Source organism: Antechinus flavipes, chromosome 2, assembly GCF_016432865.1.
Source record: "Antechinus flavipes isolate AdamAnt ecotype Samford, QLD, Australia chromosome 2, AdamAnt_v2, whole genome shotgun sequence".
Classification (NCBI taxonomy): domain Eukaryota; kingdom Metazoa; phylum Chordata; class Mammalia; order Dasyuromorphia; family Dasyuridae; genus Antechinus; species Antechinus flavipes.
In genome coordinates, this window is record NC_067399.1 from 304,206,456 (window position 1) to 304,233,843 (window position 27,388).

Sequence of the window (27,388 nt, forward strand, 5' to 3'; positions counted from 1 at the left end):
CATAGAAGATACTTAAGAAATCCTGGTGGATGATTGAGCAATACATCTTTATAATTTAGATGAATTATAAATCCTACAGTTCCAAAATACATCTTATAGACTAAGAATTTTAATGTTATACTTCCCCAAACTGTTAGCTTAAATATCTCATTTCCTACTTCCCCCTACTGTCTCTCCCTCTGTCCCCCTACAATTGCTAATGTTCTTTCCTCAGAAATGATTTTAAAATATATTTATCAAAACATTTTGTATTTACTTCTCTGTGTATATATTGTCACTCTAAAAAGAAAATTAACTCTTTGTAGGCTTTTGTATCTCTCCATAGCTCTCATGTAGAACCTAGCATGTAGAAATAACACAAATATATTTCAAATGTAATTGAAATGATTTAAATTTCATGAGAATGTTTTTAAAATTTAGCAAAAAAAAATTCTACTTAACAGGTGTCTTAATTTATACCTACAGACTATTAGCCATAAAATTAAAATTATGGTGTTTCTATAGTCATTGGGAGAATCATTGTGGAATATGCTGATATAGCTAAATAACTGTGAACCCAGTGTCCATTTATTCATTCTGGTTTCCTCACTATTGCAAAGGATACTATCTTTTACTTAAGAGCTGTGTTCCAGAACAGAAAAACAGCTTTCACCTCTAGTCACCAAAGAGGCAGACTAGTACATATGTTATTGCAACATTTAAAAATTGTTTCCTGCTCTGTTTGAAGGTAAGACAGGAGTAGCTTGCCCTAAATTCCAAATTGATACAGTTTCCTTAGTCAAAGGATATTAATCACTACACCAGCCACTGAATTCTTTAGATTTGTCTTGATAATACAAAGGAAAGTGGCACATACTTTTCACATCACTAACTAACTTAGTTGCCCATAGCCTTGGTTAAATCAAAAGGAGACGTTGGCCAACAGGTAAAAAAGTAACTCTTATGAAGACGTTCCCTTCCTTTTTCAGCATTCCTGTTGTGAATGAAAGTCTTTAAGCCACTAATATCCAACAGTTAAAATTTAACCCAAGCACCAAATGCCTAGTATTGCCTCAATAAAAATCATTACACCTGCAGTTTTCTAAAAATGAGGAGCTGAAGGTTAGGCTGGCAAAATTTTCAGAGACTTATTACAACCCTGGGCTCATCAGATATATGAGTAACAGGACTCATTAGCTACAGCAGCTTAAAAGAGTCTGAAAAATGTCAGGAATAGCAGCCCATTTACTTCAAAGACTCCAAAATCAGCTCTCTAAATTCTGCTATAAAACGCAACGTTTCCATGCACATGTTCTCTGTGGCATTCTAAACTTGTATAATGTTACAAGTATTACTACTGGCATCATGCCGGACTTATTAGCCTTCCTTCCAAAGAGACCAGGGCTCTCTGTGAGTATGGTCTGTGCAATATTATCATATTATATTAAAATAGGAATCTTATCAACATCTGACATTCAGAAATTCCTCCTTTTAAGTAATTCCGTCTCTGGGTTTAAATTAGAGATATAGATGCCCCAAGTCCCTGAGATCAGTACCTATCTCTTAGTCACCTAGAATTGCAACCTTATATCATCCTTATCAACTCTTCACTCTCACTCATTCCCCATGTCCAATTCATTAACAAATCTTGCCATTTTTACCTTCCCTAATCAGAATTACCATAAGGTATGGAATAAGTTCTGTAACATATGATTCCAGATGGAATTATAATTTAAGGATCCTCATCACTCTTATCTGGACTATGACCTTCTCATTGATCTCCCTGCCTCACATTTCTCTCCATTCCAATGCATTTTCTTCTTCACATCCCCTCTCTTAAGTTGCCCTGGTTTCCTTCAATACTTAAAATAAATTCCACCTTTTACAGGCTTTTCCTAGTCCCACTAACAATTTCTATTTATACTGCATATTTCTTCTTCATATCTAATTATTGATATGTTCTCTTATCCATTAGAGCATAAACTTGAGGACTTAATATTTGATCATTGACGACTAGCAATTCATGGAGATAATATAAATTATAGCATACTTGCATTGGAGTGGTCTTAAATCTTATTCAATATAATCATCAGTGTGGATTAGGTTAAGAATATCTAGATCAAGATCTAGTATACTTTTAGCACTGAAATAGGTTTTGTGCAATAATCAAAAATTATGAAGACATGGGTTCCTGAATTCAAGGCCAGAAATGTCAAACATATAGTCTATGACACTCCACAGTACTTCCTGAACCAGATTAAAATGTAACTGGAAAAGATTTTACAAAATAAAAATAGAATAGAACATAGATAATATTAAAACATGCTTTTTACATTAATATGCCATCTGTAAGGATTCTTATTTACTGTTTATTGGCCCCATTTCTATTTGAATTTGAAACCACTGTTCAAGGAGTTCACTGATTAAATAGGTAAAGAATAAAAATTAATTTATATACATAATATACATACAGAGGAATTTAGATCTTTTAAATACCACAAGAAGGATAAAAGTAGTACAAAGGAGAAAGGACCCTATTCAGTTTAGGGGATTCGAAAAGATCTTAATGAAAGATAGAATATTTAATATGGACAATGAAGAATGACTTGGGATTACAACAGTCAAAACTGAACAGGGAAGGCTTCTAAAAAAGAAACAATACTAATATTACATAGTTAAAACTGAAAAGATAGATTGAAGGTACATTGTGGAAGAACTCCTAGAATAAGTAATTTAAATTAATTTAATAAGCAACAAAAAGGCAGGGACAGTGAGAAATTTGACTGTTTCTGAGTAATAGGCCAACATCTTAAGAGATATCATTTAAAAAGAATAATCTGGCATTGCTCTATAGCAAGACTTCTTTTCCATTCTCAATCCCTTTTCATCTCAGAATTTTTTATGTGACTCGGGCATAAAGGTATATAAAATAGGTATACAAATCAAACATTTTCTGATTAATTATAATTCCATGCCCTCCACATACAACTACGAGACCCCATATCATTTGTGACACTATAGCAAAGTTCTTAATCTGGCTTTTTTTCCCAATATATTTTGAAACTTTTTTCAACATAACTAGTTTCCTTTTGAATTTCTCCATCTTTATTTTATGCATTTAAAATTAAAAATTAAAAAAAATTAAATGCATAAAATACTATTCTGAGAAGAAAGGCATAGGTTTCACCATATCATCAAAGAGATCCAAGACTCCCAAATGATTAAGAATTCTTGTTCTACAGGAGAATTTAAAATAGGGCAACGGGAGCTTTGGAGATTCCTGTTAGAAGTTTATTAGTGCATTCCATTTAAGAGGTATTGAAAGTCTGAAGGAAGTCTTACAGAAAGAATGAAAGGATAGTAAGTTCACATGGACAAAATAAGGAAATTGCTTGGACGGAAAGGCTTGAAGGAGAATTAGTGAAAGATGCTCAATGATCACAAAACAGATATGCCATCTATGTATTTGGGAAAAGAAAGGAATAGATATGTTCATTTTCTAACAAGGACCTTATAGGGGTGACCACAGTTAAACTGCTATCCCATGACAATGCTTAGAATTAAAATTCAGTTCTCTTAGCACTTAGGCATTTTTTTTTAAAGGATTTTTTTTCACTAAATTACATTTCTCAAATTGCAATGCAGTTCACTTCACAAAGATTGATTAGCCTTTTACTGTGTATACACAAGTACATGTTACGAAGGCTATAGAAGAAAGCATTAGTTGATAAGAATGTATAATTGGGAGGGGACTTTGGGATTATTTTATCCAGTTATTCATTTTGCAAAATGAGGCTCAGAAATGAAATCACTTGATCAAAATCAGGTGTTTGGACTTTAAATGTACTACTCTTACCACTATAAATTAAGACCTGCTCTCAAGAAGCTCACAATCTTATAATATTTTACACTACACAAACACAATACTTTAAAAAATATCTCCATATCTCCTGTATATATGGTTGAGACTGCCAGTTGTCATGTAGATTTTTTGAAAGCTTACAATAGTAGCTCAACTTACAATAAAGTTCTATGAATCTTGTTACTATCTGGGCCTCCATTAAAACTGCATTTGGACCCTCACTGCCAAGTTCTCAGAAATGAAGTAGTGTTATATCTTTATGACCCACTGACTGATCGGTTCTTATTGGCAAAAGGCACTGCTCATTTATTATTATACTTCTCATAGTGTTCCTTCTTCACTATGCTTTGCATATATAAAGCAATCAATTAATTGTTTGCTAACTTGGATTTTGAAATCAAGAATGATAGACCTCTTTCTGGAAAAGTCAGCTAGATTAGCCCCATGCCTTTGGCAAGACTCCCTTAAACCATTCTACAAGATGATAATCTCTTCTGATTTTAATAACTTTAACTGAAAGATACTGACACTTTCCCCCAGTAACTCATTCCCTAATTGTCAAAGAAAGGAATCATGTATAGCTAAAGGAAACACCAATGATGTGACTTGAATCTATAGTACTGTTTGTATACTTTTAATAATTTTTGTTTTGTAAATTTCTCTTCTCCCTTTCTCATTCTAAAGCTTGCTTTGAAATGAAATAGAAACTAAGACTTAGTTCTCGACAAGTCACAGAATTCAGTATGTGCCAGGAACATAAATTTGTGGGTTGAAAGGTAATATGATATGAAAAACATTTTTGGCAACTTTGGATGACCTTAGGTTAAGCATAAGGAATAGACTATAGGGAACACAGAATACTAGGGGACATAACTGCCAAAAAAAATATTTCTCATGTCTTTGCTTCTACCATGATGTCTATAATTAATCAATTTATCTGATTCATTTTTGGCTTCGTACTATTTTTCCCTTAAAGTTCTTTTGGGAAAAATTCTTCAAAATCTATATGGAAGAATTTCACAAAACAGAAACATTTAGTAACTCTACTGACTAGAATTTTATAAACTTTTCCATTTTGTATCCATTGATAGATTCTCCAGGAAGTATTTTTTATGTGTCTGTATTTGGAAGTTTATAAAGAGCAGACCCAAAAGAATTTCAGTGAAAATTTTCTGAAGCTTCTATATCTTTTTAAGAAGGTAAGAGTCCCTTGACAAGCTTAATTTTTTATTTAGGTCAATATCTTATTAAAAAGGTTAGCCCAGGATAGGTCCTCCTTCTGCTGATGATATCTCTTTAATGAAGCATGACCTCATCTAGGTGTCATTAAATTAATCCCACCTTGATTTTGAAATTTATGGCTACTTAGGACCCAGAAATTGCCTAAGCTGAACCCTTAGACTTGACCTTTAAAAGGAGACATGGGAGCAAGATGAGCTATATTAGTAACCAGATCTGAGAATAGATGGACTACACTGAGGCTGAAGACTCAACTCCTTAGAGAGAAGCCTAAAATCTACAGCACTTCTTCTGACACCAATTAGCCAACAAGGCATTTATAAAGTTACTATTCTGAGCCTTTTTTTTTTCTTCTTCCATTGCCAATCCAAGGGAGCCAAACTGAAATCTGGCTACACTTGCTTTTGAACCTGCTAGGCTTTTCTCAAGAAATGAATAACTAAAGAATGTGAAGAAGCAATGAGTTATAGTGGGTAGAGTGTACCACAAACCAATAACTAGGAAACTTCCTCTGTTCTTATCTAACCTGCTTTGTAATTACAGAAAAGTCATTTACTCTCTAGACTTTAATTTACCCATTTGTAAAATGAGAAAATTAGTATAGAAGATCTCTAGAGTTCCTTCTGATTCTAAATTCTATGAATATAAAAGGAGGAGCTTTTTTGAAGTAGTCTTTTTTTTTTAACTGAAAAACAAAACTATAGTGGTAGTGACTTTTTTAAAGAGACTTAGATTTGGATTAAAAAGGCTTAGTTTCAAGTCTTGGTTCTGTCAATTACCAACTGCAACATTGACCAAGTCACTCCCTTTTAACTCCCTAGGTTTCAGTTTTCTTCCTCTGTAAAATTTAAAAGTTGGACTAGATAATCTCAAAGGTTTATTCCAGTTAATTCTGTGTGAAGTACTCATTTTACGTTTGAGAATCCCTTGGACCCAGAAAGGTTAAGTAAATCGACAGAAGTCACCCAAGTAGTAAGGGTAAATATAGGCAGTATCTGAACCCAAATCTTCTCCTTTCAGGAGTGCTCTTTTCTTTGTCGCACAGTGCTTTGTTTATACAATTCTATGCTTTCAAATGAATTTAAGTTTGAAATTAAGTTTGAAATTTTTCAAATTTCAAATGAATTTAAGTTTAGTAAACATTTATTAAACATCTATTTACAAGGCAGTGAAAGAGTGAGAAAGATAAATGAAACAGGGGCCCTACCCTCACAAAGCTGATAATCTGAAAATTGTTTAGTCCTTCCAAATGTGTTTAAGTTAGACCCTCAAACAGCATACATGGTGCGGTGAGGAGTGAGAAGGGTAGGGAGAGAGCTTAACATTTACAACTATTATTGCTTCCCTACCCCTAAAATCATCTTTTATATATATAGTACATATACTCATATGTATACATGCAACATTACCCCAATAAGCTGCAAGTTTCTTGATGGAAAGGAGTGTTTTGTTGTACTTCTTTATTACCAGCACATAACAAATAATATCTAATATATAGTAGACATGGAAATAATTATTGTGCAGAGGGATATAGGAGCATAGGGTAAAGAAAAAGGTTAGTGATGGCAAACATAGAATTTTTAAATTCCTGCCTGAGGAGTTTAGATTTTTGGTGGCATGAGATAGGAAATCACTGAAATATTCTTAAGAAGGAGAGAGGGAGAGAAGGAAAAGGTGAGAGGGAAAAGAAAGGGAGGAGAGAAAGGGAGAAGTAGAGAAATGAGGGAGGAAAAAAGAAAAATGCTAAATTGAGTATCTTGAAAGGGGAGAGGGGGGTAGGGAGGAGAAGAAGATATAGAAGAAGGAAAATCCAGAGGAGGGAAAATTTTCCTGGGAAAGGTTAATAAATTTGTTTTGGACATAATGACTGATTTTGATCATGGTGAATCTGAGGTCCCAAGGAGACATCTATGTTGATATGTGGCTTCAGAGGACTTTTCCAGGTCTAGAGTTACAATCCTATGTGTAGCAAGAAATTGAGAATATAGGAGGGAAGTTAATGTAGACTTTCTTAGGAGAACTTCCACAAGAAATAATCGAAATGGGGTGAGGGGGAGAGTTACCCCCCCATACACATACACACCCCTTAACTCCTCTAATTTTGAATCTTCAGTTTCATAATTAAATTATGAAAGTTTTACATATACAAACAGAAATCTGAAAACAAGAGGACTTTAAAGCATACTAAAAAGAAATGAACCAATTAAGAAGATTGTTTAATTTACATGGCAATAAGTGATAGTAGTAAATAAATGGAGATAATCAAGTCAAATAATAATAATAATCTTAATTACCATATCAGAAGCCTCAGCAAATAATGCTCTCTATCTTGGAAATTCAAACTCTTATGCATGAAAACAAGAATAAATAAAATAGTAGAAGGTTCAAGAAGAAGAAATTGTTAAGGAAGTGAATTTAAAATCAAGAACAGTGCACATCTGAAGTTAAAGTGAAGCTTTATGATACAGAGACAAATATTTCCCATATCTAAATATATCAGCATGGCAAATGTCTTTTCCAGGAAGTGTCTGGACAAAAATCTTGGCCTACGAAAAAACATTTTCTGGGATGAACTCATCTATTTAATCACAAGAAAATTGGTCTATCAATACATACTCAATATACTATATTCAGTTATCTATTACAAAGGGGTTCAGTTGATGATGCTATCTGTCCTTGGAAATAATTTTGTTGTGGTGGTTATGTTGATTTTAGTCAAGTCCAACTTCATACTATACCACAGCCAAGTACCAGTGTGAGCTATTGGAAAGGATGTCAATTTGATATAAGTGCAATAGTGTACAATGTGTACTCTCATGAATTGCATAAGTGCCCTATTCTTCCTCTCAAAAGTTAAGCATGAAGTAAGGCATATATTTGGTGTTTAATAAATGGTGGGATGGATGAAAATTTTTGAAACATCTAAGAAATTTTTCCAGAAGCCCAACTATAGGCTTTTTTAAGAAGGAAAAAAAAAAAAAGTATAAACACCTGTAGTAGAGTCAAAATATATCAAATCCATTCATTATGCGATTTCTTCTTCTTTGTCATCTTCTTTTCCAGGAGTGCATAAAATGTGGGGAAGTATACTGTGGAATACATCTATGCCCAACAGTGAATACATCTGCAAGATAGAGCCTCTGTGACTGGGCAGTATTGAATCAGAATATGTAGCCAGAATAGTAAAACTTTAGACTCTCTAAAAATGAAAATATAAGATTTTTGAATTTCAAAAAGCCATCTTTTAACTCTATCTTATTTTCCAAAATTATTTTTAAAAAGGAAAATTTCCCAATACAATATGTTTTTATAAAGTACCTTGGAAAGACAAAGTATGTTAATAACAAGGCAAAAATCAGTTCACATTTTCAAGAAACTTGGAGCATTTCATCTAAAGAAGTGCTTATGAAGGCAGCAATGCTTTAAGAATCCACTCATAATAAATCAGTCTCCATTCCTGAAAATGATCCAAATTCTCACTTGGAAAGAAGGAAAAGAACTATCTTCCCATATGACAAATGCCAGGTTCCCTCTCTAAAAATATTGGGCTGGCCTCAGTCACACTTGTTCACTGTAGTGCTAACTTTCTTTAGTCAAACTGTGAAAATAATTTAATTTTGTGAAAGAAGCTAATTGCAAATCCTTCCCCAGTTCCTTATATAAACCTTATGCTATAAAGCAATAATTGCACAGTAAATGGACAGATGTAATCCTAAAAATATGTTTTATGATAATAATTTTAAATTATATCACTTAAATGTTATGTCAAATAAGTCAGTGAGAATTTATTAAGTACTTACTACATGTCAGGTACTGTACTAAGCATTGGGAAAATAAATGTAAGCAAAAAGAAAGTCCTTATCTCCAAGAAGCTTACAGTTTAATGGGCAAAGACAACACATATATAGAGCTAAAATGGCAAGGATGGTGATAGATTAAGGAAGGTACCCATGTGGGGACATCAGGGAGAAATCTTGAGAATCAGAAGATAGCTAGAAGAGTGAATAAGTGAGCATAACTGTCCCTTCCTCAAAATGGAGATTCCAGGAGTACTGGTAAGTGATAAAGGAATATGGCAGGGTGAGAAAATCATATACACAGAGATATAAGTATGGTAACAAGGTGTCATAAATAGTTGCAACTGGAAGACCATTGAAGTTCTTTTGCTTATTTAGTATGTTATCTTGGCAAAATTATTTCATTTTTCTGGGCCTCTGATTTGTCTTCTATAAAAATAAGGCTATTGGTTTAGATCCTTTTTCATTCTGAAATTCTGCTATATATGTTAATTTTATACACATTGCTTCTCTACCCCCACTCTGTCCTGCCATTACTAATACAATTCTTGAATACTTAAAATATAAAATTGTTTAAAAATCATTTAGAAAAGTAGAACCCTTTATCCAAAGTAATTTGGAAGTTAGAAGGATTTAGTAGCATTTTAAAACTATATGTTATAATATTATTACCTTTTCTTAAAATCTCATGCTTTTAGATACAACAAACATTTATTAAGCATCTCCAGTAATCAAGACACTGTGCTATGTAGGACATCCTCAAATGAGGAAGATAGGGTTGCTCTTTTATCCCAAAGAAGATAAAGATAAAAGCACCTTCAGTTTTCTTTATAGAAGTGGGGTACTATAGCTGCAGAATATTATACATACATATCTCAAACTTTTTGATATATTAATAGAACTTGACTTCGCTCCCTCCCTGTTTTGTCATATAGAATGTCTCTTTCAGGGAGGGAAGAGGAAGGAATACACTAGGAAATACAGGTGATCTAAAAACAAAATATGTCAACAAAATGCATCTTTATTTTTAAAAAGATATTGTTGCTCTGCTCTCAAGTAGTCTTTATTCAAATAGGGATGATTATGGTGAATGGTAAAGTAAAAAATTTCTAAAATTTAAATTGGAAAGTTCAACAGCAAACTTATTTTAGATTCAACTTCACTATATTGCCAAATATAAAAAACACAGCATAATGGAAAAGTCACTATACAAGTAGGAATCAGAAAACCAAAATGACTTCTTAAAATCCCTTCTGATGCTGGCATTTTGGATCACCTTATCACTGTGAACTTTTTACGCTCTTATTTAACCTCCCCCATACCTGTTTCTTCATCAGAAAAATGGAGAGAATAAGCATTAGCCCTATATATACCTAATTCACAGGATTGATACAGAAAGAACACCAGATGAACCCATTTGACATAGACAAGATGATAATTACATGGAAGATATTCCATAGCATGACCCCATGAGTTAATGAGTTTATGTGCAGATTCTCTCTAGCAGGGTAGATCCCATACCCTCTACACGATTTTTATCTAGGCCTTTCCATTCGATCTTCTATATAGGATCCACCTAACACAAAGAACGCCTTCTTCTGGATATTTTCATGTATCATGGATAATAGTACAATAACACGCATTTCCATCTGTTACTGGTCTCTCTGAATACAAGATGAGTCCACCTCATTTCCGGGCCACATCCTCTAGACTTTGTCTACTCTTTAAACCCTCCCCAACCTCTGTACTTGATAAACACTCCCCACCCTCTGTGCTTGATAAACACTAATTGAAAGGTAATACATTCTAAAACCCTTTATCTTCCATTGCCTAGCACAGTTCCTGGCACATAGAAAGGCTCTTAATAAATGCCAATTGATTGATTCAGTTCTTAGAGGATCACAGGAGTCTCAAAGGATCATTAGATTTTCTCCACTCCTTCAAGTTTCTCAACCTGCTTTTCTCTTAAAATGAGGCAAATATTTCAGTTTTCTACTTCTAAATCATTTGGTTCTATTCTTCATAATCAAAGACACATAATGAATGTATGGATCGAATCACAAAGCAATGGGTGGAAGAACCATTTGTTTACTCCAGTGAGCAGGGACATTACTTGTAAAAGAAAGTGACATGAATAGCCAACCCGGCCTGGAAATGACATTTGGTAATGAGCCTATTTCAGGAGGCACAAGGTTCTAATTCTTTCCATTCAGCCATGTGACCTTTGCTATTTGTAATGGACAATATATTTATAAGCTATTTTCAGGAGAACCTGAATACTTTGTTTTAATGATTGATAAAGGTGAAGATTTCACTGTTCCAAGGACTAATGGCTTCTACTCCTTTTTGACCTGTTAAACTTATTTCAAAATTTAAAAAATAAAGCTCTCTAGTTTAAATGGGAATTTCTTTTCTCTATATCTTGAAAGTACTAATGAACACAACTAAAATACATTAAATGGTCTGTGAATAGAGGGTTTATGAACCCTCTGTGTCATTTTACATTTTCCTATATAAACAGTATGGAAAAAAATTGAAGTGGGGAGGACAGTGTGTTGGAATGTGGAGGAGTAACTCTAGTCACAAGAATACCTAATGGCTATCACTAGATTTTTTTTTTTTTTAATATCTGAGTCCTTTAACCCAAAACTGTCGAAAATAATTACTCTTATAGTATATCAGTAGAATAGCTGACCAGTGTTTGAGAATTATGAATATGGCCTTTTGACTTTTCAAATCATGTAAGGACATTTTCTTTGACCTTCCTGCACATGGCCTCTATAACAATGACACTGTTTTCTTGAATGAGGCAAAGGACATATGGCTCTGCATACTTCTGCATAAACACCATCCTATTCCCACCCCCTTTAAATTAAGCTAGAGGCAGTATTTGAAAAATAAATAAATAATGTGGTTCCAATTCGCTGCAAAAGGTGCAAGAGGCTAGTCTGTGGCAGGCCTGCAACCAAAAAGCTCCTTTTAGAAGGATGTCTTACAGGACTTTTTCTGCATCATTAACTCTTCTGGGATCCTGAATATAACATGATGAATTTCCTTAAGAAAGTAGCCACTGTTTGGTCTTGATTCACTTCAAAGAATCAGAGCAGAAGGAATCAAAAAAAACCAAAGACCAGTAGATGTGAAAATCATCAAGGAAAAAGAGTCATGAAGGTTCTAACAGATTTTGGCCATCTACTGAAAATGCCAAAGATTATTTTTCTAATACAGTGTTTTTACTGTTTCATGCAACTGAAGTAAGTCTCTGTATTCAACTTAACAGAGGATATTTTTATTACAATATTTGTGTCATAGCTGCTTTTTTAAAAAATGAACCTTATTTAAAACTTTGAAAAGGCACTCTGTCTACTAATGGTTCTAGGGGTGCTTTTTTTTCTTCCATGAAAAGAAGACAGTTAATTGGAGGGACGAGGTCACCCATTGCTGAAGAGAGAAGAAAGAAACTAATAGTTCCATCTGTGCCACTCTTAAAAATAATAACCTAACATTTATTTTTTAGAAGAAAAAGATATTTTCACAAAGCAAATGTAATTTGGGAGGGATGAAGGAGGAGGTTAGAACATAATGATGGCCATTTTATTTTTCTTTTTAAATTATTCTACAAAGGTTCTTCTGAGTACAACCTACTCATGGAAAAAGAGAACTCTCCCAAAATTCCATGTTCCCAAATACCACTGCATTATAAACCATCTGGAAAATGTCAGATAATGGTATCCACCCACTTAACAAATGAAGTAACTTTGTCTTCCATTTCCATTCAAAATCATCAACTAAACTTGAAACTGAATACAAGTAGAAGACAAAACTTTAAGAAACATGTTTTTAAAGTTTTCTAAAAGAGACCTTCTCTTTAAAGACATCCCATGAAGATTCAACTTTTCCTTCAAATCTATCACTGCAGGTAGAAGCAAAATTAAATGCATACAAATATTGTGATATATATCCATGCATCCATATGCAGAGATACACAAACACAGTTAGATGTAATAAGTATCTATTCTCAATATATGTCTCAACGTTGTGTGGTCTTTATATAAGTATTTAGAGGTAATAAAATTTTCACATATATTCAGTAGGATTGTATGCCTTAAATTAGTTGTATTCAGACATACAAGTCTTATTAAAATTGGACAGCACTGTTTTATTTATGTTGAACATATTATGAATGCTACATGACATAACCATTTAGTAGTTCTTGTTATCATATAACATTTTAATGCCCTTGTTAAATACCATTACCCACATAGGACTGTCTGGAAAACTGCAAGTTAGGAGATCTAAGCATGTATAGAGACAAAGCATTGTATAGTCTGCTTTCCGTAATTCTGGGCTTTGGAAATGGGGGAAAAACAATGACTGTTCACTTCTCACAGATAGAGGTCACTAATGGACTGATTTTGAATCACTCTGGAAGAAGCCACGAAGTTATAAAAGTAATCTAGTGAAAAATGAATTTGAATTGAGATTAAAGAAGAGATACTAACAGATGAGTAGACCCTAAAGAATACCACCTGAATGAAAAGAATATGCTGTTTGGCCTTCTCTAACCTTCTATACAGAAACCTAACCACAAGAGAAGTTTATCAGACTTCCAATGTTTAAATTTCAAATGCTACCCATCACAAATGTTCTTTTATAAAGAGAAAAATTGATAAATCAAACTTGAGAAGATTTTCACATGGGTTTTTGTCTACTTAAGGCCTCCCTTAAATGTTCTTGATTCTTCCTTGAAATTGTACCCTATAATAATGTAGTTTCCAACAGGGGAAGTATAAACTTGTTTTAGGGATATATCTCTAAAGCAGCTAAATCATACTATCCATTGGACCAGAATAAAATGTAACAGCAACAGGATTCAAATTAGATCGAGAAAGTCAAAGTCAATGTGAGATGAGCTCACATCATCTGAAATAAAGTATACAGGAAAATCTGGACTTCTTTTGGATATAGTGAGCAACTCAGCATGGTGTTATTTAGAAATCTGCTTTAAGGTATTAGAAACATTACCTGAAATATTGAAAACTGTAATGAAACTACTCAAGTGTTTCAGGGTACAGACATTTTACTAGCATTCCATTGACACTAGGCTTGTAATGTGTTCTGCCATGGAGCAACCAGCATGCTCCTACTTAAGAATTGCTTGTACCTGCTATCTGAGATTTAGAATGCTGTTTGAAATTTCATCTTCAGAACTCCTAGAGCCACTGAGGTGAATTTGCCCAACCCGACAGCATAAGGCCACACTGTCATTCTCAATTATTTGAAAATCCTTACAGGATTTGGACTATTTTAGGCTTTAGAACAAAACAAAACCAAAAAAGGGGGAGAGGCTAGGTTTTCAGAAGCAAAAGCATTTTGAGAAAATCAGTAACTTTAACTTCTATGTATATCACCTAAATATGATTGCTCCAATATATTGGCCTCTAGATCCCATAAGCATCTGGCATATTTTGCTTATCAATAATTAAAAAAAGAAACCTCATATCCCAGTTATAACAATATTGGCCTTAAAAATTGACATCCATACTACAACAACCTAATATCAGCCTGGGAAAATGCCAGCATTCAATTTATTCCCCTCAAAAAACACTTAGTGGATCCAAAGTTTGTCTTTCTTTTCATTTAAGATTTAATAAAATAAGGTCATTAGGTTAATTCCATAGACAATATTAGGTTCTATATCTAAACTAGTCTTCATTAGCTTTTTGCCATAAGAAGTTAGATGTAATATATTTAACAATAAGCCTCTGAATGTGTGGAGGTGGAGGTATGGGCAGGAAGATGACCCCCCACCCCTGCAGCACAATCCATTTCATTTAAGTAATCTCCCAGTTGAGTTGGAAGCAATCTCTGCTGTTGAAAGAAAGGGGTTTTGCAAGGCAAATGCAGCACATCTAATCAGCGCCTTACACACTATAAAGGCGTTTACACGGATTTGTGTCTTGCACTTTATTAGCTTACTGCAAGCTTTAAAACAGATTTCCTCCACTAAAATTAATTAAGGCTCTAGGTGACTGATTTCCATTTACAAGAGATGACATCTTCTTGAGTTTCCAGGTGAATTACTAATAACAATGATAGCAGTAATAAATGTGTTTGCTCTAAACATCTTTTGAGGGAGGATTTCCCATTTTTCTCCCCTAGAAGGCTCACCAGTAATTTCCCCCAGTTTCCCTAAGTGAGGAAGAAATTTGAGAGACGTGACAGCATTCTCTCCACTGCCCCCAACCTCAGAGCACACAGGCGCACTCATACTTCCTGAGCCTCCCCAGTGAATGTAGCTACTGATGGAGAATCTGATTCTCTGCACAAGTCTTCCCCCCACCCTTTATTTCATCGCAAATTCGCGTCAGCAATGACTAATACAAACCAGTTTTCCCCTCAATGAAAACTCGAATTCTAAAGTTCCCATTTTATGAGGGCTGAAGGTGATGGGAGATGGAGAGGGGCGCCCACGATTTCAACTTGGGTTTTGTGATTTTTTTTTAATGTTTCCCTCCAAAGTACTAACAAATTGGGGTGTGAAGGTGGTAGATTCGATCATTTTTAAGGGTTTCCAAAAGACAGATGCTATAATCATTTACTGTAATTGGGAATGTTCAAATCTATGCGCCATCTGCCTCAAGTGAAAGATACCAAAGCCCTCCAAATTCACATCCAAACCGACAAATAGGTATACAGGGCAACAGCTGGACATACGTTCCATCCCCTAGCTACAGGATCCACCTCTCCACATTAGCAGAGGGAGAAAGGCTCCAATCCTGTCTATTAGGTGACGAATGATCATTTGGTTCTAGGAGCAGATCCTGGATCATTAACTTTGCCTCCCTCTTGACTCTGCTGAAGCTAGGGATAAAGAAGGGATTCGGGGGTTTAGGAAGAGTAGGGTAAATGAAGAGTGGGGGTGGGGGCGTCACTTTACCTGCGAAGGTTCTTGCAGTCCTTTTCCAGCCCTGGTCATAATCCCTCTTTGCGCTTTTCCCTCCCCGGGATCCAAACTTTTGCTGCTGCCTCTGGAACGCGGTGGAGGCTGCGGGTGCCCTGGGTGGGTATCCAGCAGTTGGGCTAGCGGCTGCCGGAGCTGGATCCCGAGCCGGAGCCGCTGTGACGGGCGCGCTTCTCCGCACCCCGCGGCTCGTCTCTGCCAGCTCACCGGAGCGCTCCCTTCCCCTAGCTCTCGCCTTCCTCCCCTACGAAGCAGCGGCATCGTCCTCCCCCTTCCTCCTCCACCTCCTCCTCCAACGCGCAGCCCAGGGCTCTGGCATCCCACTCTCTTCTCTCCTGCCTTCTTGTCACCACCACCACCCCCTCCTTTTGCCCAGCGCCCCCGCTCCCCTACTGGTGCTCTTCGCAAATAAAAAAATGACGCCCCCTTCTCTTACCCCCCCCCAAAAAAAAAAAAGAAAACTGGGGAAAACCGAAGGGGAAAAATGCAGCCGCAGGATGCTCTCTCGCAGGTCTCCTTTAGAGGCGATGAAAGAATCACAGGAGGAAGCACCGAGCCTCGGGACTCGGACAAGTCTCCAGATACCCTACACACGTATGTGGGAGCGGGAGCGTGTGTATGTGTGCACGCGCGCGCGTGTGTCTCGCTCCAAGTCTTGCGCCTTCTTCAGACGGTGATTGCGAGGCTGATCTAGATGCCTCAGATCTGACTGTTCCCCGCTAATGTAAGTCGTGCCTTGCCCCCCGCCCCCCAGCCTGACACCCCTGGGAGATGTTTACAGTAATGAATTCAGCTGATAGCCATCTCGCTCCTCTCTGGCTTGCTCACTAGCTCTCTCTCCTCTATCTCTCTCCCTTTTTCTCCCTCCCTCTCCCTCTTGGAGGCCCTCCCACATTTCTAGTTTAAAGAATGCTTGGAAGGCAGGGCTGCAACCCAAGGCTTTCCAAGAGGCAAAGTCAGACTAAGGTTTTTTAACCCTGTCCTTCCCTGAAGGAAGGTTAAAAAAGAGGGTTATGCTTCTTCAGTCAGCTAATAATCATCCAGCTCTACCGAAGTAGATACCATTTTCCCTCTTTCTCTCCTCTTCCCCACACCCTCTCATTCCCCAGTATTAAAAACCCACGGTAATAAAAACCGCTGAAGGACACTTTTTATAGTCTGGACACTTCGTTGTTTCCTATGAGAAGGATTTATTACTTAGAGAAATGTCCAAAACATGACATTAGAAAGAAAATCAAACCTTTCTATAAAGATGGCGTTATTTCAAATAGAGGGAATTTCGGTGATACGATTACCCACCCCCCATTTCATTCCCCCACTGGCCATTTCTCCATTCTCCAGACACCTTACTTCTTCAATGAATTCTAATCGGAAAAATGACCAAATATTTATGATAATTTTCTAAGACTCCTTCCTTTCAACTAAACTGTTGTCGACCCCCTTCCCTTTCATTCCTCCTCATTCTTCCTCCTAGGAGGACCACTTAATTTGATGATAGACTATGGTGGGTACCCAGATTCAGCAATAAGAACTTAGGGATCGGATTCCAAACTGCTAAAGAAATAAGGAGTTTTATATGGCCAAGTACTCCTTTTTATTGTTCGGTAGACCTAAAAGTGATGTCTCGGAAAACAGGAAACAGCGTTTAAAAACAAACAAACAAATGATATTCTTGATTTTCTTCTCTGGTTTCATTGCAGGTCTCTGCCTACAGTAAGTTCCTGTCATGTTTTAACAAGTCAAGAGACAGGCTGATTCTGAACAGAAGAGGGAGAGCGCTCTCGTTCTACAACCCCGACTTCCCAAAGAAGCAAACGTTAGTTGATTTGCGTTAGAAGTCCGTACACTAGAGTTGTAAACTCAGAGAGGAAAACCAAGAGAGATGTGATCGGATTCTAAGGCAGAATAAGTAGTCAGGAACGATAACCCTCACCTTCTTGAAGAGGAATAGGCTGGTCTCAACCACAGATCAAAGCCTGAGTCACTGGGGAGTACTTTTACCAATCCTTTCTCTCGCTCCTCCGGCATTCGAATAGTCTCTAAAGAATTCATGTTTCTCAGAGCCTAAGAAATGCTAATGCAATTTAGAGAAAAGTCTGATCTGTTTGCAAGGGCAAAATTCAATTATATGCACGCATACACGGCTGCACGTGTATGCATGGCGCACGCCATAAGATCTTTCTTGACTTCTGCAAGGTCGGAAAGGGAAAATACATATATATGTCCCACTTGATTCAAAACGTGTTGAATGGTGACTAAACGTACAGAAATAGGAAAGGAGGGGGAGAAGTTCTGATCCAGGAAGGACAGACATAGAGTGCCATCTTGCTGGGAGGTTCCAGCAGCACCAGCAGCACAATTTAACAGCTTGATTAGCAGCAGCAGCAGCAGCTGCCGCCACCCTAGCCGCTAAACCCTGCTGAGAACCCGGCAGCTCAAAGCGCTCCTGCCTGGAATAGTTTCTTTGGCACCCGAGGGGGCAGTTACTATCTTGCCCAGTCCAATCACCCCGTCTCCCCGCCCAATTCCTTCCCCTTAGAATTTCCTACCCAGTACTTGATCTTCCCCACGACCTTGATCTTTCTTCCAGATGATGAATTGCCCCAACACACACACACACACACACACACACACACACACACACACACACACACACACACGAAGTCGATCACAGAAGGGATTTTTCCACCCTGCCTTCAGCAGCAAAGAAGGAGGTGCTGGGAGAAGTTTGCCTAGATGTGTATTCAAAGAAGCAAGTAGCAGGCTGTGACATTCACAGTTCCATTCCCTACCATTCACCTTCTTCTTTCCTTACACAGACCCAGGCGCTGTTTGGTCTTTTTGTTTGTTTGTTTGTTTTTCTCCAGAACACTGCAGCCACGAATTCGGTAGGTCTCAGCACAACTCCCCCGGAGTCACGCCAAACTGAGGCCCTTTCCTAGCAGAGAGTCCAGACTGCCAGTTGGAGGTAGTACGTCTCCAGATAATCACATTAGGTTTTTAGGAAATCACTAAAGTCAAAGTAGAAAGAACCGGCACGGCTGGATCCTCTTAAAGGACTAATAATCTAAAACAGATTGCATGAGGAGAAAAGGGGGAGGGGAAAGGAATAGGAGACTGGAGGTTTTAGAACCAACCAACAAGAACACCAATAATAATAGTAATTGATGTGGGAAGAGGGGGAAATACTGATGTCTGTAAGGTAACAGCGAGTCATATTGTAAACTGGGTGCTGTTTCTCTGACAAGCCACAGGACTCCGACACCCTAATTTAAGAATATAGGGCAAAGAAGGTAAATGTCAGTTGCTAAACTACTTTAAAGTAGTGGATTTGCTAGTTGGAACTTGCACCTAAAACTAGGTAAGGTTACAATGTAATGCAAGCTTGCACCTTTCTCACTTCCCTAATCATAAAGTTAAAACCTGCAGTTTGTCTCCCTCGCCAGCCAGTTCAGAAAACAATCTACCCCCAAAAAACAAAAGCAAAAAAAAAAAAAAAACAAACAAACAAACAAACACTGACAGTAACTTGTGCCTCGGAAGCGCTGGCAGAATCTCGTCAACTTCACCTGAGTCTCCAGAGTTCTGTTTACCTGTTGGTGAAATCTCCGAGTTAGTTCATCCAAATCCCACCGGGTCAGGAAGGTGAAAAGAGAAAAAGCTGGTACAGTAGTAGCTGGGCTCCTGCTGCATGGTATTGTTTTAAGGATCGCCACCAAGGTCTCCCATTCCCATTGTTGACAATCGCCACCCTCGTCCCAGATGTTTTATCAGGCTTGGAGGTTCGGAAGCGAGCGAGCTGCAGCGATCTTGTGGCTCCTTTCTTTAACCCAGACGCTAAAGTGAGGGCTCCGGCAAGAGAACGATTGAAGTGGTTAAACGTCTTTTCTCAGATTCCGCCCAACCCTGCTGAGCGATCTTATCTCTCTGTAATCATTACTCACTGGTGACAATGGGAGATGCCAAAGTCTAAAACGAGGATGACAGATTTCGAACTTGCAGCTACAAGGTACCTAGCCTAAGACAGTTTGCTTCTCCTCCCGCCCCTCTGGCCTTCCCTCCAACTAGGGAGGGAACTAGTTTAACTCTTTGTGCTCCGGGGGAGGGAAATGGAGCGGGAATCAGGAACACATGAGGAAACAGCGCCGGGTGACTGGCGTAGAAGTACGCTTTGCCCACGTGCATTTTTTCAATGTTTGACTGGTACTTAATGCCTTAAATGTACTCACAGTAGCATAACTTCAAAAGTTAGTTTCTGTTCTAGGTTGTACTTCTAAACAAAAGGCAGTCTTCTAGATCCTTTAAACCGTCTGTGGATGTATTTATCAAAAGTTGCTACGGAAGCCTTGGCATTCCCCTTTTCCAATCTTCGGTATCTCCTTGAGGGTCCTTTGTCCCAGTTTTGTAAACGCGCGGAGTGTAATTAGCAGAAAAGTCTCCGAAAGCTCAAGTCGACCAAAAGCCTTTTTTTGTAACTTCTTAAATTTTGTTTTTGTATGCCCCTACTCGCTAATTATATCGATCACGCAAGTTTGTGTGGTATCAAAAATACAAATAACCTTCTCCTACCTTCAGTCAACCTTTCTTCAAAAGGAAGTGATCTGACTGAGGAGTGCAGGGGTTTTTGTTTGTTTTTTGTGGTTTGTGTGTGTGAGAGACAGACAGACAGAGACAGAGATGGAAGGAAAGGAGGAGAGGGAGAAGGAGGAAGAGGGAGGGAGGAAGAGAGGGAGAGAGGGAAAGGGGGAGAATGAGAATAGGAGTTGGAAGCTGGAGAAAGGATAGATGTTGCAGAAGGGAGAGGAAAGAAAGATTGCTAAAGGGGGGGGGCGGAGTGGAAGCACAAACGGAAATGATTATAAAAATAATCAAGTCACAATATTGGAAGGAACTGGTCAGTTTCGCTTCGGGATTTTGATCAGTGACATTCCCTTCCCCCACCCTCACCCTATTCTGGTGTCTTCTGAAAGTTTAAATAAAGAGCACAAAGAGGTTCTTGCCTCTGCATCCCAAGCGTTTTGCATTTTGAAAACAACTGTACACTAAATACTCTCTTGACTAGGGAAAAGTTAGCTTTATTTTTAAGGCATATCTTCAGCTAGAAAGGAGAAGAAAGCTTTAGGAAAAAGAAATGCCCCCTAATGCCCCGCTAATTACACGGTCACACCTAAATACACACAAGATGATTACCGTCATCTTATGCTCAGGTCAAAACGCAGGCATCTCAAACAGACTTCTATCCTACAACTAAAGAAGAGAAAAGCTTTAAAAAAAAAAAAAATTAAAGGGGACTTTGCAACAAATCTGAGGCTTGAACTCGGCAGATTTTGCGGAAACTGGGTGACAAAGGAAGAGATCCGGTGATTTCCCCGGAGCTCATTCATATATTATCCTAAATTCTCTCCCAAAGATTCATGCCAAGAGAAAGCTTTATAAATCTGCAAATCGCCAAGCAGTGCCCACTGGAGCATTCAGAGCGTCGAGCAGACTGGCTGCAGAATTCTGTTGCAAATCCGTTTAGTTGGCCAAGGTGGCAGCAAAACACAGGTTTAGGCTTCTTGGAGGAGGAGGAGGAGGAAAAGCAGCAGAATGAACACCGGAGACTACATTTTAAAACATCGGAGAAGTAACCTACTCGCGTTTAAAAATCATTCCTTTTGGACAATGTATGTATGTTTATATGTATGCATGCATGCGTGCATGAATGCGTCTATATCTTTCTTATATAGAGGTTTAAAATTTTAATCTATGATTCACCGATTCTTTCACGGTTAACTATGTTTGGGGAGGGAATATAAATGAATAAAGTTCATTGGATTTGCTTTGCTGCTGCAGACTGCTATAAAAGAAATTAGACTGAAAGAGGGACCTAAATGCACAATATTTATGTTGTAGATTATCTATGCCCCTAAATGGTAAGAGCACTATGTTATGTGTCCCTGATCCCAATTAGAGACCATTAATGCAATTACTTGTCATAGCAAGAGGAGGAAAATGAAATGAGGAAACAGGTACAGCAGGAGAAGATACATATATACATACAAAAGCATTTGCTGTGTATGTTTTCTGACAAAAATCTTTCAATCACAGAGAACATTGTGACTGGGCCAGTGGAATACATAATCTTATGGACTTGATTTAGGAAGAGTAGGGTTTGAATTCTGACTTAGATACCTACTAGCTTTGTGACCTTAAGCAAATTATTCACCGTCTATGGCTTAGTTTACTCATTTATAAAATGAGGAGTTAAACTGGATAACATAATAGTCCTAAATTCTATGATTCTAAGTATCTGATTGACAGTGAGGGGATGCAGAGAAATAGCAGATATTTGGAGAATTCAAAGCAATAATCACAGATTTAAATGAAATTTGATGTACCAATGAATGAGCAATTCACAAAACTGACACAAACAATATTTACAAAGAAAAAAAAATTCACAAAGGGGAAGGGGATGCTGAGGGAAAAAGCAAATGGGTGACCTGCCAGTGTTTATTTTAAAATGTATTTGAAGATTCAATTGTTAGCTTCAAATCATAACAAAAAATCAGCACATTTAAAGTTATCTTCAGATTTTCAGAAACTGCTTACAGAAAGGATTAGAATTCTCAAAACTGCAATAAAAGTGTTTTCAGTTTGATTTAAGGTAAAATTTTATTACAACCTTAAGCTCTTTAATTCCCCACACCCCTGCCTTTCTTCACATTCAATATTCTTTCCCCAAACTACACTTAGACCATTTAATATCTACATTGGAAAATGCTTTGGACAGTTACCAGCACTACATCATTGTGTCCCAACCTATAAATTGCAAGAAGCAAAGTTGACCATTGCAATCTTCAATTTAGGTCACTACCAAACTTATCATTATAAATAAATGAACACTAACAATAGCTCATATTCACAGTATTCTTTTAGATTTACAAAGTACTTTTATATCAATTTTGTCAGGTACTTAGTGAAAGTAGCCCTATCCCCATTTTAGATATGAGAAAACAAACACATAAATGTTAATTGACTTACCCATGGTCAGATAGCTCTTAAGTAATGCAATAAAGTGTTTCCCATGTACCATGAAGCTTTAATATTATACTCAGATAAAAATTCCTTCTCTCTTCTCCCTTGTAGCAATGGACATGTTTGGTTTGCTTTGCTTTGATTCATTCCAAATATGTGACTTCGTTACTGTAGAGAATTCCCAATATGGAAACTCCTTCCACTGATTGCAGAGGACCAGGATCTGAAATTTAAGGTCTTAAGAATGGAAAGGTCTTGAATGGAAATGAATGACTAAGTAACTTGACTTCCCAATAGTCACAGGTCAGATCTTTATCTACTTTCCGATATAGCCTCTCAAGAATAGAATAGCTATCATTAAATATTTGAAAAGCTGTCATATAGGAAAAAAAAAAAAAGAGGATTTAGTTTTTGTTTTGTTTAGTTTTTGTTTTGTTTAGTTTTTAATCTGGTTGACACCAAAGGTTAGAGATGGCACTAATGGTATGAAGTTACAAGGTGAAAGATTTTAGCACAATATAAATAACTTTCCTCAATACAGAAAAATTTGAATTATCCTAAAATGGAATGAATAGCCTGCTTTTTGAAGTGATAAGACTCCCTCTCACTGGAAAAAAAAAAAGTGTTTAAATATAAACCAGATGATCACTTGTTAGGGACAATGTAGAGAGAACTGGACTCCTACATAAAGAATTGGCTTGTGCTAGATGATCTGTTGGTTTTGACTAAAAATTTTAGGTAAAACTCACTAGCATCATATTTAGATGAAACCTCCTGCTATTTGGGCACAGTTATATCTAATGTTTGCTCAGAGGACTCCTCCTAATCTATCTAACTATTTTCAGCCAATCATATCTTTAGTTAATAAGGCCACTAGTTGATCCTCATTAGTTAAGTCTGTACAAATCTATTATCAATAATGAGAAAATAATCAGGTTTTGCTGATGTAAGGTCTCATATACTATTGTAGAAGTCTTAATGAATTCAGTAATATTTTCTCATGTGATATGGTAAAAGTAAAGATTGCCTGATTCGGTATCATGGGACCGGATTCAAATCAGACTTTTGCCATTTACTTATTACCTGTGTAACATTGGACAAGTCAAGTAACCTCTTGTAGTCTCTGATACCTCAATCTTGAAAGAGGAGAATGGAATAGTTAGTATCGGAAGACCCTTCCAGCTCTAAATCTATGACCTGTGATTTTACATTCCCATTCTGGAATTTAGCTTTTATAGTTTCCCATATCTCCCAAGAGAACTGGAAGATTTCTGTGGAAGTGATTGCTTGATTACCAGTCTCCCCAAAAGCCTTAGTTTCTTCACCTTTCAGTGAGGGTTACATGATGATTATGAATGAAGAAAAAGAAAGGTACATATTGACAGGAAACAAAAGCACTTTAAACCTTGGAGATTTCCTCTACATAAACCTGCCATTTGTTAAGCAGCTACTTTCTCTATTCCAAAGGGAAGCTGGCAGGAACTAAAGGCAAACCTTTCCCAATTGAGTTCTAAAGGAATAAGTGAGGGGAACTCCCTTCTTTGAAGGAGCTTTGGGATAGAAAGGGGACAGAGGGAGGGGTGTAATCTTCATTAAGAAGGGATGAAAGATTCATCCAAACATTTATCCAGCCCTGGAAGCTACCAATCGAGAATATGTTCTAATCCTTCAACATCTAAGTGATTATCATTCAAGTTGAAGAGTAATTGAAAAGTAAAGGTTTTTTGTTTTGGGTTTTTTTTTGGGGGGTTACTTTATGAGATTCTTAATTAGAATTAAGGCATATACACATTTTCACATGCTTCTCCATAGCCACCCATGGGATAATTCATCTTTTCATAAAGATATATGATGGTGTGTGATGCAGTCTGTAGTGGGGAAAGAACTGACCTCAGATTTAGGAAAATCTAGGTTCAGGTCTGAATCTGCCATATTCTGGTTTTAAAGAACTCAATTCATTTAACTTGTCAATACCTCCAGGAAAATGGGAAAATCTTTCTTATGTTATGGAGAAAGAGCAATTGTGTATCACCTGAAGCTTCCTACCCCAATGTAATTGTAGATTAGGTAAGGAAAAACACATATAAGTGTATATACATAAACATATATGTTTACATATATACACATATGCTTGTATATACATATTTATCATGTAATGCAAATATATATATATTTGTGTATATAAACAGTTTTACTTTTTCTTATATATGTTTTTAAAATACACATATATACATATATATGTGTGTCTTAAGGCATAAAAAGTTTAATAGTTTATCAGTCTAAATCTTGTCCTACATGCATGTGCTTTGAATATTTAAAAATAGATATTGGAGCCTTTCCTGTGAGATAGCATGGGGTAAAGGATAAAGGGAAAAACTTAGAGTGGAAGACCTGGGCCCAAGTTCTCTCTCTGACATATAACCCTTATGTAACTTTGGGCAAGTCACTTAAACCCCTAATTTCCTCAGATAATTCTCTACCCATTTTAGTTAGTATTTATATTATGGACTATACACTGTACTAAATGCTTTACAAACATTTTCTCTTTTTGATCCTTTCAATAACCTTTTGAGGCAGGTGTTATTATTATCTTCATGTTACAGTTAAGGAAATTTAGGCAGACAGAGGGTAACTTGCTTAGAGTCATGTAGCTAGTATCTGAGGCTGGATTTGAATCTTAATCTTTCTGAGTCCAGGCTCAGCATTCCATCTACTGGGTCCTTTAGTTTCTTAGACAGATAACTATATATACAGACCTTATAAAGTTGATGTCTAAGGAAAAGAGAAGCACCTTTGTTAAAGGTTAAGTATTCTATTAGCCTTTTAAAAATGTATGTAGTTGTTATGGTAACAAGTTTGTGCATGTTTTTCAAGACAATTTCATACAAAGCAGAGCTGAATTATTGCAGCAATGAGCAATGCTATGATGGAGGTTGGGCTATATTTAGATTTCTATCTTTCCATTTATTCTAATCCCACAAGAAACATTCTGGGTTTTGATGGTATAGAACTGCTTAGATATTACACGAATTGAATACCTTTAGATACTAACCTTTTCTACAGAGTATTGACCTAACAGAATGCCAGTTTGCTAGTCCAAGGGAATTTCTGTGTTTCCCATTCTATTCAGATCATAAATTATACCAAGATTTCTGTCATCCATTTTCCTTGCTCATTTTCTCTTTCCAGATCATAGAGCAACCAGGAAGTTCTATGTTGCTTATATACTCTTGTTTCTGTTCTTAGAGTTGGTGTTTTTTGTTAGTTATGGTGGTAGTGGCAATGTGTGTGTATGTGTTTGTGTTTATGTATGTGTGTATTTGTGTGTGTGTGTGTGTGTGTGTGTGTGTGTGTTTAAATTATAATCCAGATCTCAACACCTTGTCCAAGTAGAAAAATTCTAATCATTCCTTTCTTTCCCCCTGCAGTGAATTGCCACAAAGATTTAAAAAGAAAACTTAATAATACAATTTTAAAGTTAATAGTTTGCACCCTCCCACCCCCAGGAATCAGTTTTTAAAGGAACATTTCAACAGGTTTAAAACATTTCAAGAAGGTATGAAAGGTATTAACTAAGAGGAAAAGTTGTTCTTCTAGTGTTAGAAATACGTTATCAGCTCTGTAGTAAGTGGGATTAAACTCCTCTTCCTAGGAAGTGAAAGAATGATGTGGCCTGTCATTCTGATGTGAAAGCCTTTGCTGAGACAGGTTCCTAACAAAAGCCTAGAGGCTCCTTTCTCTAAGAAGTCAGACACTGTAATTAAACAGAGCTTGGCTTTGAAAGCCCCTCCCATTTCCCTTGGCTTTATGAAGAAATCTTTAATTATTCATAAAACAAAGTGACTTGGTATCAGAATTCATACACTTTAAATTATAGGAAGAAATTATAAGCTTTTGTAGATGTTCAGCCTATCACTTCTAATGTGTAGGTCATTTTCTTGCTAATGTGAAAGGAACAGGCTTTTAATGTTTGTGTTTTCAAAATAACCTGCCAGTGGTCTTCCTTTTTCCTACATGACTTAAGAGGTAAAGCTTTATAGAAAATACTGTAGCAGAGCTGAAATTCTTTTTGGCTTAAGGCTCAGAAAGAAGTGACAGGATAAGAAAACAATCCACCAATCAGTCAGACCAACCCATGAAGAGGGTAAGACAGATGTTAACCTCATGTTACTGAAAAGTACATCGAGGTAAAGTTTCTTAGAACTTGGATGAAAGGATCATAAATTTGGAGCTCAAAGTCCATCCCCATTCAGTTGTACATGAGGAACCTGAAGCCTTAATTAAACTGAACATTAAAACTTTAGTGACTTGCCTAAGGTCAATCAGATTTATACATGGGAGATAGAATTTGATATAAGGACCTCTGACTCTGGTTTCCACTGTTGTTGTTCAGTAATGTCCAATTCTACATTATCCCTTGAACCCCACTAGAGTGTTTGCCATTTCCTTCTCTAGTGTGTCCCAATTTTATTGATAAGAACTGAGGCAAATAAGGGTTAAGTGATTTGACCAGGACCACACAACTAGTGT

At 36.8% G+C, this 27,388-nt stretch overlaps 1 protein-coding gene and 1 long non-coding RNA gene across 2 annotated transcripts in view; one reads left to right on the top strand and one right to left on the bottom strand.

Annotated features, from left to right (window-relative positions):
* FLRT2 (fibronectin leucine rich transmembrane protein 2) overlaps positions 1–19,531 on the bottom strand; it is a 116,575-nt gene extending 97,044 nt beyond the window's left edge. Inside the window, exon 1 of the mRNA XM_051977459.1 lies at positions 19,435–19,531. The gene's annotated coding sequence lies outside the window, so the exon portion shown is untranslated. The remainder of the gene's footprint in view (positions 1–19,434) is intronic.
* Positions 19,532–21,415: 1,884 nt separating this feature from the next.
* The window catches only part of LOC127549434 (uncharacterized), a 28,024-nt gene continuing 22,051 nt past the window's right edge, over positions 21,416–27,388 (top strand). The window contains exon 1 of the long non-coding RNA XR_007950603.1: positions 21,416–21,507. This is a non-coding gene — a long non-coding RNA (uncharacterized LOC127549434). The remainder of the gene's footprint in view (positions 21,508–27,388) is intronic.